At 39.0% G+C, this 13,068-nt stretch overlaps 1 protein-coding gene across 1 annotated transcript in view; it reads left to right on the plus strand.

Moving 5' to 3' along the window:
• Positions 1–7,186: 7,186 nt before the first annotated feature.
• The window catches only part of MAST4 (microtubule associated serine/threonine kinase family member 4), a 243,741-nt gene continuing 237,859 nt past the window's right edge, over positions 7,187–13,068 (plus strand). Inside the window, exon 1 of the mRNA XM_074811703.1 lies at positions 7,187–7,305. The gene's annotated coding sequence lies outside the window, so the exon portion shown is untranslated. The remainder of the gene's footprint in view (positions 7,306–13,068) is intronic.

The following is a 13,068-nucleotide window of genomic DNA, read 5'->3' on the forward strand; positions in this document are numbered from 1 at the left end:
CAATTGCTGTTGAACTAGTGCTGGGTCTTAACTGGCCTCAGAAGCACTCATGCTTCTGGCATGGTTTAAGTCTGGAGATGGAAGAGACAGGGGCGGGGTGTGGTTAGGTTTGTGAAGCCATACTCGTCTTAAGCATTTAGCTTTTTGAAGAAGAGAGTTTTTACTGAACAATTGAATGTCTCTTCACCACCAGGTAGGCTCTTATACTTCTGTCTGCATGGTACTAGAATGTGATACCTTCCATTCTCTCTTCTTTAAACATCTGGATAGGTATGATGCAATTTGGCATATTTGATGACAACATACTTATTAGTAGAATTTTATTTTCAGACTTCTGGTTGATAATGAAAAAAACTAAGCAGTAAAAGTATGCTGGATATTTTCTGCTTTCGGTGCGCTATATGTGAGAGTTTCAGGTGATGTGTCTCTTTTGGATTGGTGCCTGACTGGGGGAGGCTTAAAATGGGTGACAGCACACAGCCTTTTTATGGAAACTTTAGGATTTAATGTGCATATACAACAGGACCTGCGCTAGAGTGAATTGTGCAGCGTTCAAGAGGAGGACATTAAAATGCTTAATAGAACATCTTTGTTCATACTTTCAAGACTGAATACTTGAGCTGTATTTCTCAGTTTCTGTGGGAAGTATGAATATTACCTGTGGAGCGATTAGGAGAGGTTGGGCGTGAAGTACTTTGGACAATAAAACCATAGTGGGTGTTTCAAGAAAAGGTGGAGCTGAGCAGATTAGTTCAGTTCTCATTTCAATTTGATTTTTATTGGAAAAAAACATCCCATGTTGCTACAAATCTCAGGAGCTCAGAATAACTTATTTTCCTTATCCTGTGTTATCAGTGTGATTGTGTTATCTTAGCTTCATTTACCTTCTTGCACCATGGATTTCCTCTTCTAAAATCCACTATTTTTTTTTTCCTGGGTGCCTCACACCTCATTATGTACTTGGCTCAAATTGTACTTCTAAACACTGATGCTAGGTCTTATTTTGAACTGGTTGTCAGGTCCTTAATTTTCGAAAGAACATGTGGGCTGATGTACTTGATGTGACTACTTGCTGATATAATTATCAAGCAGAGAATTCATTCTAGCTGTAGAATAAGTACATGATGGTAGACAGCTGGATTTTATGCTACTGAGGTTTTTAAAACCATGAAGATAATCCTTTCTGAGTAGGTGAGCTGTTAAAAGTCCATGGCTAGTACTGTGTGAGAATCATTTTCTTTAGAGGAATGTAGCTGATTCCATTCACACAGAAAATGAATAGCTCCAAAATACAGAAAAAAAATAAATTGTTTGAACACAAATTGATTCAGTCCTGATTCCCTGGAGGAAATTCCTGTATAACTGGAGGAGACTGTCACTCAAATTCCATCCATGTATCTTTATAGGGACTTTACATGTAGAAGTCTGTCATAAAGATACTTTGATTCTGTTCTATGTATTTTTTTAAGCTGTTCTTCTCTAATGATAGTGTTCCTTTTTTTTTAAGGTTCATGGGAGTGAGCGGGGGAATAGGGTTTTGTGAAAGCTGTTATCTCATAAATTTTACAGTGGTTCTTTAGAAATTTATCATACCTACAACATAAACAGGCAATTTTTTAAATGAAATGTATGGAAAAATGGATTGGAAGAAATGAATTTTGTAGAACAGTACATTCTGCATAGCTTGGAGATTGCCGTGTGTTTTCTGTCTTTCGAAGTGCTTTTGCCAGAAAGAAATGTTGGGGGAGGGAGCATTTTTACGTAAGTTAACTATCCATGCATCATGAGTATTAATATCAGGGACTAGTGGTGAGATAAGTACTGATGAAAAAAGTCTTCTCTACACAGCCTGTATATGGCTAACTTAAGTTCCTTTGTACTATAGATACAAGACAATCAAATACACTTGTCTAACTGTTACAGGCCTTTGAAGTAGTGACTTTCTGAAATAATTTCTCAGACTCTTTTATTCCCCTGTTCTGCAATTCCATAGACAAGTGGAAGAACTGCCTTCCATTATTCCATTACTCCTTAAGTCATTAACACTTCTCTCCACACTCTTTTTTAAAGAAATGTATGCTTGCAGCCTGAGTACAGTAATAAGACAGTGGGCAGAGCATGTGATAGCCAAAACCTCAAAATATAACATGAATGTCTTCTTTTGCTTGCAGGGGTACAGTTCTTGTATTTCTTGCAACTTGCTGTCAAGCAAGTTTCACTAAAAAAAGATGTAACCAGCCATTACCTTGGTTCTCCTGTTGTTCTTGTGTGTCATCCAACATCAACACATGCCCCTATAGCTAGTAAGGATGAAGTAAATGTCAATAGAGTGATGATTGTGGCTGGGCAAAACTATTCAATATGGTGAGTAGAAGAAGCTTGAGTAAAATTATTTAAAATATCTCTGGTAGAATTTCTAGATACTTGCCTTGGTGTTGTCTTGCCCACAGCAGTGTCCAATACATACCTGGTAAGACACACAGCCTGAACTTTCATAGTGTTCAGGTTACCAGGAGGTCTTTTAAATAAGTATTGACAAGTTTGAATAGGTCTTGCTATTACTTACTTATTTAAACTTGTCATAATCTTCTTACTGAACAATTTGGCTGAATTAATCACTTTGTGTGATTTGAATATGTGCTGTGATATACCTCTTCAAAATCAGCTGGGTGTTCCAAGGAAGCGGTACCTAATAAATGTTCTCTGTTGGTTTCATGTACTTGGAATTGAATCGTCTGCCTGGCAGGAGGGGAAGGCTGTTCTGTTGAGGACAGAAAAGCTGCTTCATCTGCTGCATAGGCTTTTGCTTGAAGCAAGGTCTGAGTGGGGGCTAGAAAGGCCCTCTGGGTCAAATCTGTTTGTCTAGCTGTCTATTCTTGGAGAGCAGCACAAGAAGTTATTTAGTGGGAGCTTGCAAAACTGGCTACTTTTTATAGTCCGTTTCACTCATGTTTCCCCAGCATCCAGAATTGTTATGTGAAGGCTATTAAAGGGTATATATCCTTGTCTACTCTTCTAGGTCTACTGCAACAGTAGATACAATGTATAGACTCCTTTCAAATACACTGTGCCTGCTTGTGGTGGTTTAACCCCAGCTAGCAACTAAGTACCACACAGCTGCTCGCTCACTCCTCCCTACTCCCAGCGGGATGGGGAGGTAAACTGAAAAAAAAAAAAAAAGTAAAACTCTTAGGTTGAGATAAGAATGGTTTAACAACTAAACTAAAAATATAATAATAAATCTAAAATAACAGTAACTGTAATGAAAATGAATATAGTAGAAATGAGAGGGAGAAATAAAACCCAAGAAAATCTAAGGGATGCACAATGCAGTTGCTCACCACCTGCTGACTGATGCTTGAGCAGCGATCCACTCCTCCCAGTCAACTCCCCCCAGTTCATGTACAGAGCATGACATTCTATGGTACGGAATATCCCTTTGCTTAGTTCAGGTCACTTGTCCTGGCTGTGCTCCCTCCCAGCTTCTTGTGCTCCTGCTTGCTGGCCGAGCATGAGAAACTGAAACATCCTTAACTTAAACTTAACTTAAATCCTAAACCATTAGTGTGTTATCAACATTATTCTCACTCTAAATTCAAAACATACACTGTACCAGCTACTAGGAAGAAAATTTATTCCAGCTGAAACCAGGACAATATCCACCCCTTATTCTATACCATTTGCATCATGCCCAGGTCCCACACTTTTCAGTACATCCCAATTAATCATGACCACCTTTCTTGTTTCTTAATATATACACACAGATACCATTCCTGCAGTCTGTGGGCCATCCCTGTTAAATGTCTGAGTTAATTCAGATCATGACTTCGGGCTCCATCTGTCATAACAGTCAGTCTGGGCAGGAGGGATGGTGCAAAGTTATCTCAGCAGAACAAGGTTGGGCTTTGATGCAGTTCCACGGGCAGGTGACATTGGGCACAATAGAAAGGTGGTGTGTGGTGTTGGATTGTTGCATGCTGAAGTCTGTTCTGGTTTCATCACTACTGCACTTCGGTCAGCTTTATCAGAGTTCATTCTTCATTAATCTAAGTCTTTCTTATTGTAATACCATTGTATAGCATATAAAAATTACAGTAATGATGACATAGAGTGTCAGGGTTATATAGCAATTAACACCATACAATTTATTTTTCCCTTTGGAAGCAAAAGCGAGCCTTTGGATAGCTTTCAGAAATGCTTTGTTGATATATGTTTAATTGTTTCCATAAAGTAGGAGTTGACCATCAATATGAAAATATGAAATCTTGTATTTCCATATTGTTTCTTTGTAGTGCTAGACCATATAATGTCTTTTGGTACAGTTGCTTCAGGTGATGAAATATGGTTCTCTACATCCAGCTGAAAACCAGCTGACAGATCTGTGTGTCATCTACAATATTGAATTAGACTATTCCTATATTAAAAAGAACTTCTGCCCTCAGAAACACTTAGTGAAACCTAATATTGGTCCTTAATTTGTCATATGCAAGAATGCTTATTTTTGTTCTGTTACCTCCATGTAATAAAATCACATTCTCCTTCAAAGAATCTGAATTTCACCCTGTGTATTTAAAAATGCAAAACTTCAGAAGTTGCATTTCATCCCCATGTTTCTTATGTCAGAGGATTGCATGTGGACTTACAAATTGAGGACATCATGTTGAAAAGTGTTGGTGGGAAAGATATCTCCCCAGTGGTGTTCCCAAGAACCTCCACATGTGGGACCTCAGGCATGACCAGTTCATGTGGGGTCAAAATTACTTCCTCCTGGCTGGTGGCTTCTGTCCCAGTCACCAAGATGGAGTGCCCAGCTGTGCAGGGTCTCCTTCTCTATTTGCATGCAAGTCCTTGAAGAAGTTTGTATTGCTGAGAACTTGTGTGCCCAAAGTTGGTGCTGGAATTGTATCAAACAGAAATTTCACTTGTGGTAGAGTCACTTAGCAATAAGGAGGCACCTTTGCAAGAGAATTCTGGCAGGGCATTGCTGTTAAAATGGTGAACTGATGGGGGTTGATATTTGATCTGTCTTAGCTTTCAAACATCATACTTTTCTGAAGCTGCCCATTGGGACAGTGGAAAAGCGTCTTAAATATGAATTGAGGACCTGGATACTACTGTGCTGCTGTGTACTATAGCCTTAATTTCAAGTTTCTTCTGAAACCTTGAAAACTGTGGAAAAGGAGCACAGCTTAATTGGAAATGATGAATTTTGTAATCATGTTGTGGAATGCACAAGTGTGTTCACTGCGGGAGTGACTTGAGCATAAAGGTTATATACCTGATTATAAGTGGAAAAGGTGACAAGGTGGAAGACACTAATTCTGTTGTGTAGACTTAAGTGCTAATGTGCAAGGAGCGTAGTGCATTTGTTGATTTTAATTTTTTTAAAAATTTTTGTTGTTTAAAGCTTTGATGAACCTTATGAGAAAGAGACTTAAAATGTGGTTGGTTACTTCGAAGTGTGAACCTTTTTCTAAGAAACTGCATGAATTTTTGCCAATAATTCCTTAAAGCATTGGTCAGATCATGTTGTTGTCAGATGCTTGGAGTCATTTGGAGTGCAACACTGAGCAGTCATTGCCATCCAGTCAGCGAGCAGTTTGAGTATTTGCTTATAGGCTTATGTGAGAGTCTCAAAATAGTGTTTCTTAGAACCCAGCTGTTGTCAGTTACTTCCTTTTTAATTGATTTGTAAATTCACCGTGTGAGGTCTCAGCACTTGGAAATAGGAGTATCTGTGATACACCTGTGTTTGTAAAAGATAAACAGTAAAAATGGTTAATTAAATATTCTTTGATCTCAAAACCTCCCAATTTAGGAAGTTGCTAAAGGCATGGGCTGTGAGTTCATCAGTTACTTCAATGTCTGGTCAGGAACATGAATAATACTTAATACACGGAAGAAGCAGATTCACAAGCCGTGGTGTTTCTTGATACTTTAGAAGAGTGTACCTGCAAACACTTCCAATAAGCTGCAGATTTGATTAAAAAGCAAAACCCCAAACCACTAACTAACCTGAAATATTAAATACAAAAGAAACTCTAAACATGGCATTCGACGTGCTTTGTAAGCCATACAGTACTTTCCTGTGGGATTAACTGTAAGCAAAAATGAGCTTGACTATGCATCTTCATTGGTGACTATGGTGACCTTGACTTCTTCCTTTCAGTGGCCAGAGAGGATGAAGCAGCTGGGTATGTGAGTGATTGGCTGGCTGATAAGTCTTAGTACATGAACTGTGAAAATCTAAAAGACTTTGATGTGCTTGGCTTCCTAAGAAATTGTGGTAAGAATCAGAGTTTAAATGTTACGAGAGAAACATTTCAGTGGTTTGCAAAATAGTGACACCATGTGACTGCACCAGCTAAAGGAAAAGGATGCATGTAAAACTCCTACTTTGCTTACTCACATCCCTGCTTTTTCTTCTTTTGCCTGTATTTGCTCACTTTTTTTTCATTTTGTTTTTTTGAATTTAATCATATATTGATACATTAAATATGTAGTCAAAATCAGAGGTCTGAAATGTTGTGTAGGAATGATGACAGGAACAGATTTTTAAGAATGAGGATCTGTATTTATGCTTATTTCAAAGTCACTGTAAATAAATGCCTGTTTCATAAACAAGATAATTTAAATTATTATTGTGGTTTTTTTTTTTTTTTTTTACTGGTGATAAATCTATTTGTCAGTGTTTTCCTATACTTGGTAGTGGTTTGCATTTTGTTGATAGTACAGTGCCATCTAGTGACCGCTCACATGAAGCTGGGGAGAAACTGCCAGGGGAAAACGTCGGCAAGATCAGATCGTGTAGGTTGCAAGGTCACATGGTTCATACCTGCAAAAAGACTGCTTTATGGAAGATCGAGTAAGATGAAGACTGATTCTTTGTACCTTGAGACAGGACTGCTGCAAAAAATGCCTCTTTTGTGAGATTGTGGTTGGAGGTGGTGTGAGCTGTTACAAGAGGATGGCTTTCCTACACAGCCAGCCACAAGTCTGGCACTTGAAAAATTTCTGGTTTCAGTTAGCGATTTAATTACCTTAAGATTTTTGTAAACACTTTTGTTTTTCCAGACGCTGTCATAACCTTTAGGTAAAGGTAAGCATTTAAACATTATATATACATATTTCTTTTCTCTGTTTCTTTGCAGCTTGATCACATACTGCCCCCCCCACTTATGCCTTTTCGAAAATCCAGCAATCCTGAATTCTATTCTGGCTCTGGAAAGTCTTCTAAATTTAAGAGGCAGCTGAGTGCAGATGGAAGACAGCTCAGAAGAGGAAGCCTTGGAGGAGCTCTGACTGGTGAGCCTGGGGCGTGTGTAATGTCACCTGGAGGTTTAGCAACTATGGAGCTGATGGCACCTTGACCCCTGGCATTTGCCTTGTGGCTGAACTCTTCGGGGGTGGCGTGAGCTCCACCGTCTCTCCCGCATGGGTTCCTCGATTGTCAGCGGGGTGAGCTCACGTTTGAGGCTCTACCTCCATGGGGTGCTGGTAGGTGGCTTAGTACAGCCTGAAAATGACCCCTTTCTTGAAATTTTCAGGGATATGGCATGTATCTTGCTGACTTAGCTTGCTGGCTTAAGCATTGTCTGAGACGTGCTCTCATGCATTCAACCATGGGGTCACATACATCTTGTTTCCTCAAGGAACTGAAGTGCACAGGTGGTCCCTTTAGACTTGATTTCATTAGAGTAAAAACAGTTTGGCCTCATTTATCTGGTGAAGTCCTTGTGAGGGAGGAGGGACATTACCAGCTAGCTATTGGCTGTGGCCCTCCCTGCCCTGATAGTGTCTGTGGAAGATGCCAGATGATGGGAGCTGTATGGCAGCAGCAGTCACTGAAGAGTGATTGGTTTTGAGTGTGGAGTGAAATGAATGTGAAAACATTGGGACAGGTTAACTGGCACTTGCTTTGTGTATTTCAAGAAAAAGAATTTTTAGATTTACTAGAATTTGGCAATTAAATATATTCTTGAAGTGCACAAGTTCTAACAGTTTGAAGAATGTGTTGTGAAGAGCAGGATATTAAGTACTTGGTGAGAGGGACAATAGATTTCAGTGAATTTAGTGTAAGGGATAAATTTGAGGCTCAACATCTTGTTTTATCTGTTCAAGTGATGTTGACTGATATCAAAATCAAACAGGTGAAATTCAGGTTAGAGAAAATTGAAATGACGTTTACTTGAGATATGACTGTCTTCTGTCTCTAGATTCTGCACATTGTTCAGAGATGTTTTTGCTTGGGGATAAAAAATGCTGCCCTGGTGGAAAAAGCTGACTCTTCTGCCATAAGTGTCTGGGAAGTGCTTTTAAAGTATTTCCTTTTCTCACTTCCTACCTATGCTGGTAGAAGCTCCAAGAAACTATTGCAATGCTTCTCTTTGTCTGTAATCTGTACCTTAGAATCACCTACAATGCTTATAATGAGTGACAAATAATATTTTTTTTACCTAATTAACTTAAAAAATTAGTTTGTCTCATGCTTTATATAAAACAAAGACAGATACTACTATAGGAACTTCTTGTGTCACATCAGTGCATTATCATTGCTGTGATTTTTAGTGTCACTAGGGTAAGATTTGCAGTTTCTCTTGCAACTTCATTTTTATTAAGAGTTGTATTATGAAGATTTCAGAAACAATGTAAGAGTATTTGATTTGTATGGGCTTTCATAAAAGATAAGTGACTTAAAGCAGTTTGAAGTGTCAGTTTTGCTAACTATGTTGGTGAACTCTCTGGCTTTGCTGGAGTGTTACTACTCTAAAACTAGAAGTGTAGACCAAACTAGTGTTTTACTAAAACTGAAAGTTGCCGAGACACTACTTATTATTTCAGTAGGAATTGGTGTAGGTTTTTAACTTTGTTTTTGTTTAACTTAAAAGTAAGGTGGTGGTCTTTAAAAATTGAACTTTCCTGTGTAAGCCCTCCAGATAAAGAGGGAGAAGGCAGCCTAATCAAAAGCAAATGAAGCAAATGCTGCTGTAGTCTCTGGTCTGTGCTTGAATTATTGCTTGGGGTCTTTATAAAGGGAAATGGATATGCTTTTTTTTCTGCTTGCAATATGTTGTGCAGGGTTTCACGTCAGGATTTGCGAATATGGTATGCAATGGTGTTAAATTGCTTTATTACTAATGCACTTTAAGTGAACCTGAATACCCTAATGGCTTTGGCATCTTAAAATAGCTTAAATATCTTAACAGCTTTCATGATACTGATTAAATTAATAAAAGTCATTCTGATGACAGAAGGTTCTTAATATTCTTTCAAGATTTAAAAAAAAAATAAAATTAAAGAAACCACTGCAGATAGCTATTTTCTAGAATTGTTTCAAATGCTCAGTAATCTGAAGCTAATAGTTTCAGTGTTACCTTGGACTTGTATTTACCTACCTTTATAACATACTTAAGTTTTGGGGTTTTTTTAAGTTTCTTTAATGCTTAGGAGTGGCTCACTGTTCTGGTTTGAAATAACAAGAATCACAATATCACTAAAAAAAAAACCAAACGGGGGAATGAGAAGGCCTGCCATTAAAATGCGTGAGCTGACATGTCCTTGGTTTGGGTTTACTTCTGTGCTCACACAGCCTCTCCATAATTTCTGTTTGAGTCTTAAGGTTTCTGAAAAGATACTCATAGTCCATAAGGGAAAAAAAATATTTGTAAACTGTCATTTGGAAAATGACCTTTATGATCTTTAATACCACTTTAGAGTGATGACTCTCTTCCTTTATTTGTCTGTTTTGTTGCCTTTGATACTCTTTTTAACTTAAGAGTTAGCTTAACAATGGGTATCAGTTCATTGGAAATTAGTTCTGAAAGGTGTTTTTAAAACTGCTTAAGGTAAGTCTCTTCCTCTGTTGTTCAAAAATGTTACCTTTTCTAAACTACTAGAAATGCATTAAGTGGGGGTAAGTAAAGCAAGAGAGAAGAGTCCTAGTTTACAAATTTGTGGAGTATTCCTATGCTGATGCTTGTTGCTCACTCCAAATGTTAGAAAATAAGTGAATTGTGCTTTGACTTTCTCTTTGCTCTTAAAAACACAATATTATTGAGCCATCGAGCATAAGTAGTATTAACGATAAAAACAAAAATAAAATTTAATTTGTTTCTATAAAACAGGATAGTTCAAATCCTGCAGGGTGAATACTTATAGAGGTAAATGGATAGGGTTCTTATCTCTGGGAATAGATCCCAAATAAATGAGTTTACTGGGCTTTACAAGAGAGAATAATGTTATGCATGACATATGAGAAGAAATAAAATCTATATTGTTGCAATATATTGAATGAGACTTACAAAACCTGAAGGATTACAGTTATTGAGAACCTACTACTCTGAATTGGTTAAAGTATATTACAAAACCTTTTATATAGGAGTATGAGAAAAATTGAGAATGATGTACAGGGTCTTTCCAGTGGGAAGTAAACACAGGGGTGAGGAGGGTTGGAAACTTGGAGAGGTGGGATGGAAACTGAACTTGCTTTCTACACAGCTTTAAGGAAACTGAAACCTTTTTTTTTTTTTTTCTGAATTGCTGAGTCACATTCTCAGTGACAAGCAAAGAATGCCCTTTGGAGTTGAAGGAAATTAAATCAGTGTTTTTGAGAATAAATCTACTATTGCTTCCTGTTGAAAATCGCTGAGGAACCACTGAGATTAAATAAAGTTTGGCCAATAAAAGAAATTAATGTTTCTTCCTGGAGACACCATTATTTTGGAAAAGACACTTCATTCTAATTGTTGTGACAGTATTGCTTTCCTTAATTTTCATCCCCAAGGAGGGGCAAGAGGAAGACTTTTGGAGAAAGAGAGACTGAATTTGGAATGAAAATACTTTATTGGATATGTCCTGCTATTAGTCTAGCAAATTTACTTTTAATAGTTCATGTTGTGAAGTGCTAGCAGTACTGCGTAATAGAAAGAAAGGATGAAAAATAGTATTTCATAATGGGAGTTGCTAAACATATGCATTCATGAGATAAAGCAACTTCAGAGTAAAAGTATTTGAAACTAGTTTATGACCAGTTCCTCTTAATTTAAAATGTTGTGTTTACAAAGAGTTATGAAGTTTTGGGTAGCAAAAACACTTATACAATAATCAGTGTTTGCCTTTCTCCTTTTCTGCTGGTTCTGTATCATAACTCCTGTCCTTTCTCTGTGTGCATGCATTCCCATAACAGTGCTTGTGACATCCTTTACCTGGGAAGTAAACTGGAGCTTTAAAAATTCTACTTGTGCCACAGATGGTGTAAAACACAATCCTTGCACAGTTTGTTCAACTGCAGAATAAGCCCTGTCGCAAAGCTGGGCTGTAGCTACTTGTTTAATAGCCCTAGATCAAATACAGAGGGAAAAGGTCATTGCTTCAGACGGATGCTGGTGCCCTCTGGATGCAGGGGCATTGGAGGAGTGCTGGACAGACTGAGAGCAAAGTGTGGTCAGGTGAGGTCAGCTCTGTTCTTCTTGGGACAATAGACTTCTGTGCATACACGTATATTTAAATGCCTCTTGCCCCAGCCTTAGATTGCCTTCTTAAGGATTCCTAACAGTGCACAGACGGGGGCTTTAAGACTTGTTTCTAATGAGGATAAATTGATGTTTAATTAAAGAACTGCTTTTCTGTGGTGGCTGGTTTCTTGATCTCCACGAACTTCAAAGGGCTGTCTACAGTCAGAGGGTTTTTGGCTTAAATTGTCTACAGATTCTAGTTTGCTGTGTTCAGAGGTGTTTAAATAGAATTCTTGGTGAAAAGTGATGTGGAAGACTGAGAAATTAAATGAGCTTTTACTGACAGGGGGTTAACCTGGCAAATCACTTGGACAATCAAATTGAATTGGCCTTGCTTTCATGTCCCATTGCAGCTCCTCAGTTTGCACCAGTGTGCGTGCATCTCTGTTCAGCGTCCTCAGTTGCTCTGGTGCAGCATTTGGAGATTGCTATCTCTCTTTCTACTTCTGAAAAGTAGGAGAGCATATTGCTGGGAAGAGTTTGTATTTTTCAGAGCACCGCAGCTACCTCAGTTGTCACTCTACTGTACTGATAAGCTCTGTGTTAGGCATAAAGAACAAAAATACACTGTTACCTATAGTTTGAACTTCTTCTCTTGCCTGTTATCTCATCAATAACTGTCTGGAAACAGACTTCCTGCTAGGCTAATTGTCTCTAATTGTGTGGGGATGTTATCTTAGAATCATAGAATCATAGATTCATTCAGGTTGGAAAAGACCCTTGGGATCATCGAGTCCAACCATCAGCCCTACTCTACAAAGTTCTCCCCTACACCATATCCCCCAACATCTCATCTAAACGACCCTTAAACACATCCAGGGATGGTGACTCCACCACCTCCCTGGGCAGCCTATTCCACTGTCTGACCACTCTTTCTGGGAAAGATTTTTTCCTAATGTCCAGTCTAAATCTCCCCTGTTGCAGTTTAAAGCCATTCCCCCTTGTTCTGTCACTAATTACCTGTGAGAAGAGACCAGCACCAACCTCTCTACAATGTCCTTTCAGGTAGTTGTAGAGAGTGATGATGTCTCCCCTCAGCCTTTTCTCCCTCAAACTAAACAGTCCCAGCTCCTTCAATCGCTCCTCACAGGATTTCTTCTCCAGGTCCTTCACCAGCTTCGTTGCCCTCCTCTGCACTCGCTCCAGCACCTCGATATCCCTCTCGTATTGAGGTGCCCAAAACTGGACACAATACTCCAGGTGTGGCCTCACCAGTGCAGAGTACAGGGGGACTATCACCTCCCTGCTTCTGCTGGTCACACTATTTCTAATACAAGCCAGGATGCCGTTGGCTTTCTTGGCCACCTGGGCATACTGCTGGCTCATGTTCAGCTGCTTGTTAGTGAGAACCCCCAGATCCTTCTCTTCCAGACAGCTCTCCAGCCACACCTCCCCAAGCCTGTAGCCATGCAGGGGGTTGTTGTGGCCCAAGTGCAGGACCTGGCATTTGGCCTTGTTGAAGCTCATCCCGTTGACGTTGGCCCACCGATCCAATCTATCCAAGTCTCTCTGTAGAGCCTCCCTATCCTCATGCAGATCGACACTCCTGCTTGGT

Source organism: Strix aluco, chromosome Z, assembly GCF_031877795.1.
Source record: "Strix aluco isolate bStrAlu1 chromosome Z, bStrAlu1.hap1, whole genome shotgun sequence".
NCBI classification, from domain to species: domain Eukaryota; kingdom Metazoa; phylum Chordata; class Aves; order Strigiformes; family Strigidae; genus Strix; species Strix aluco.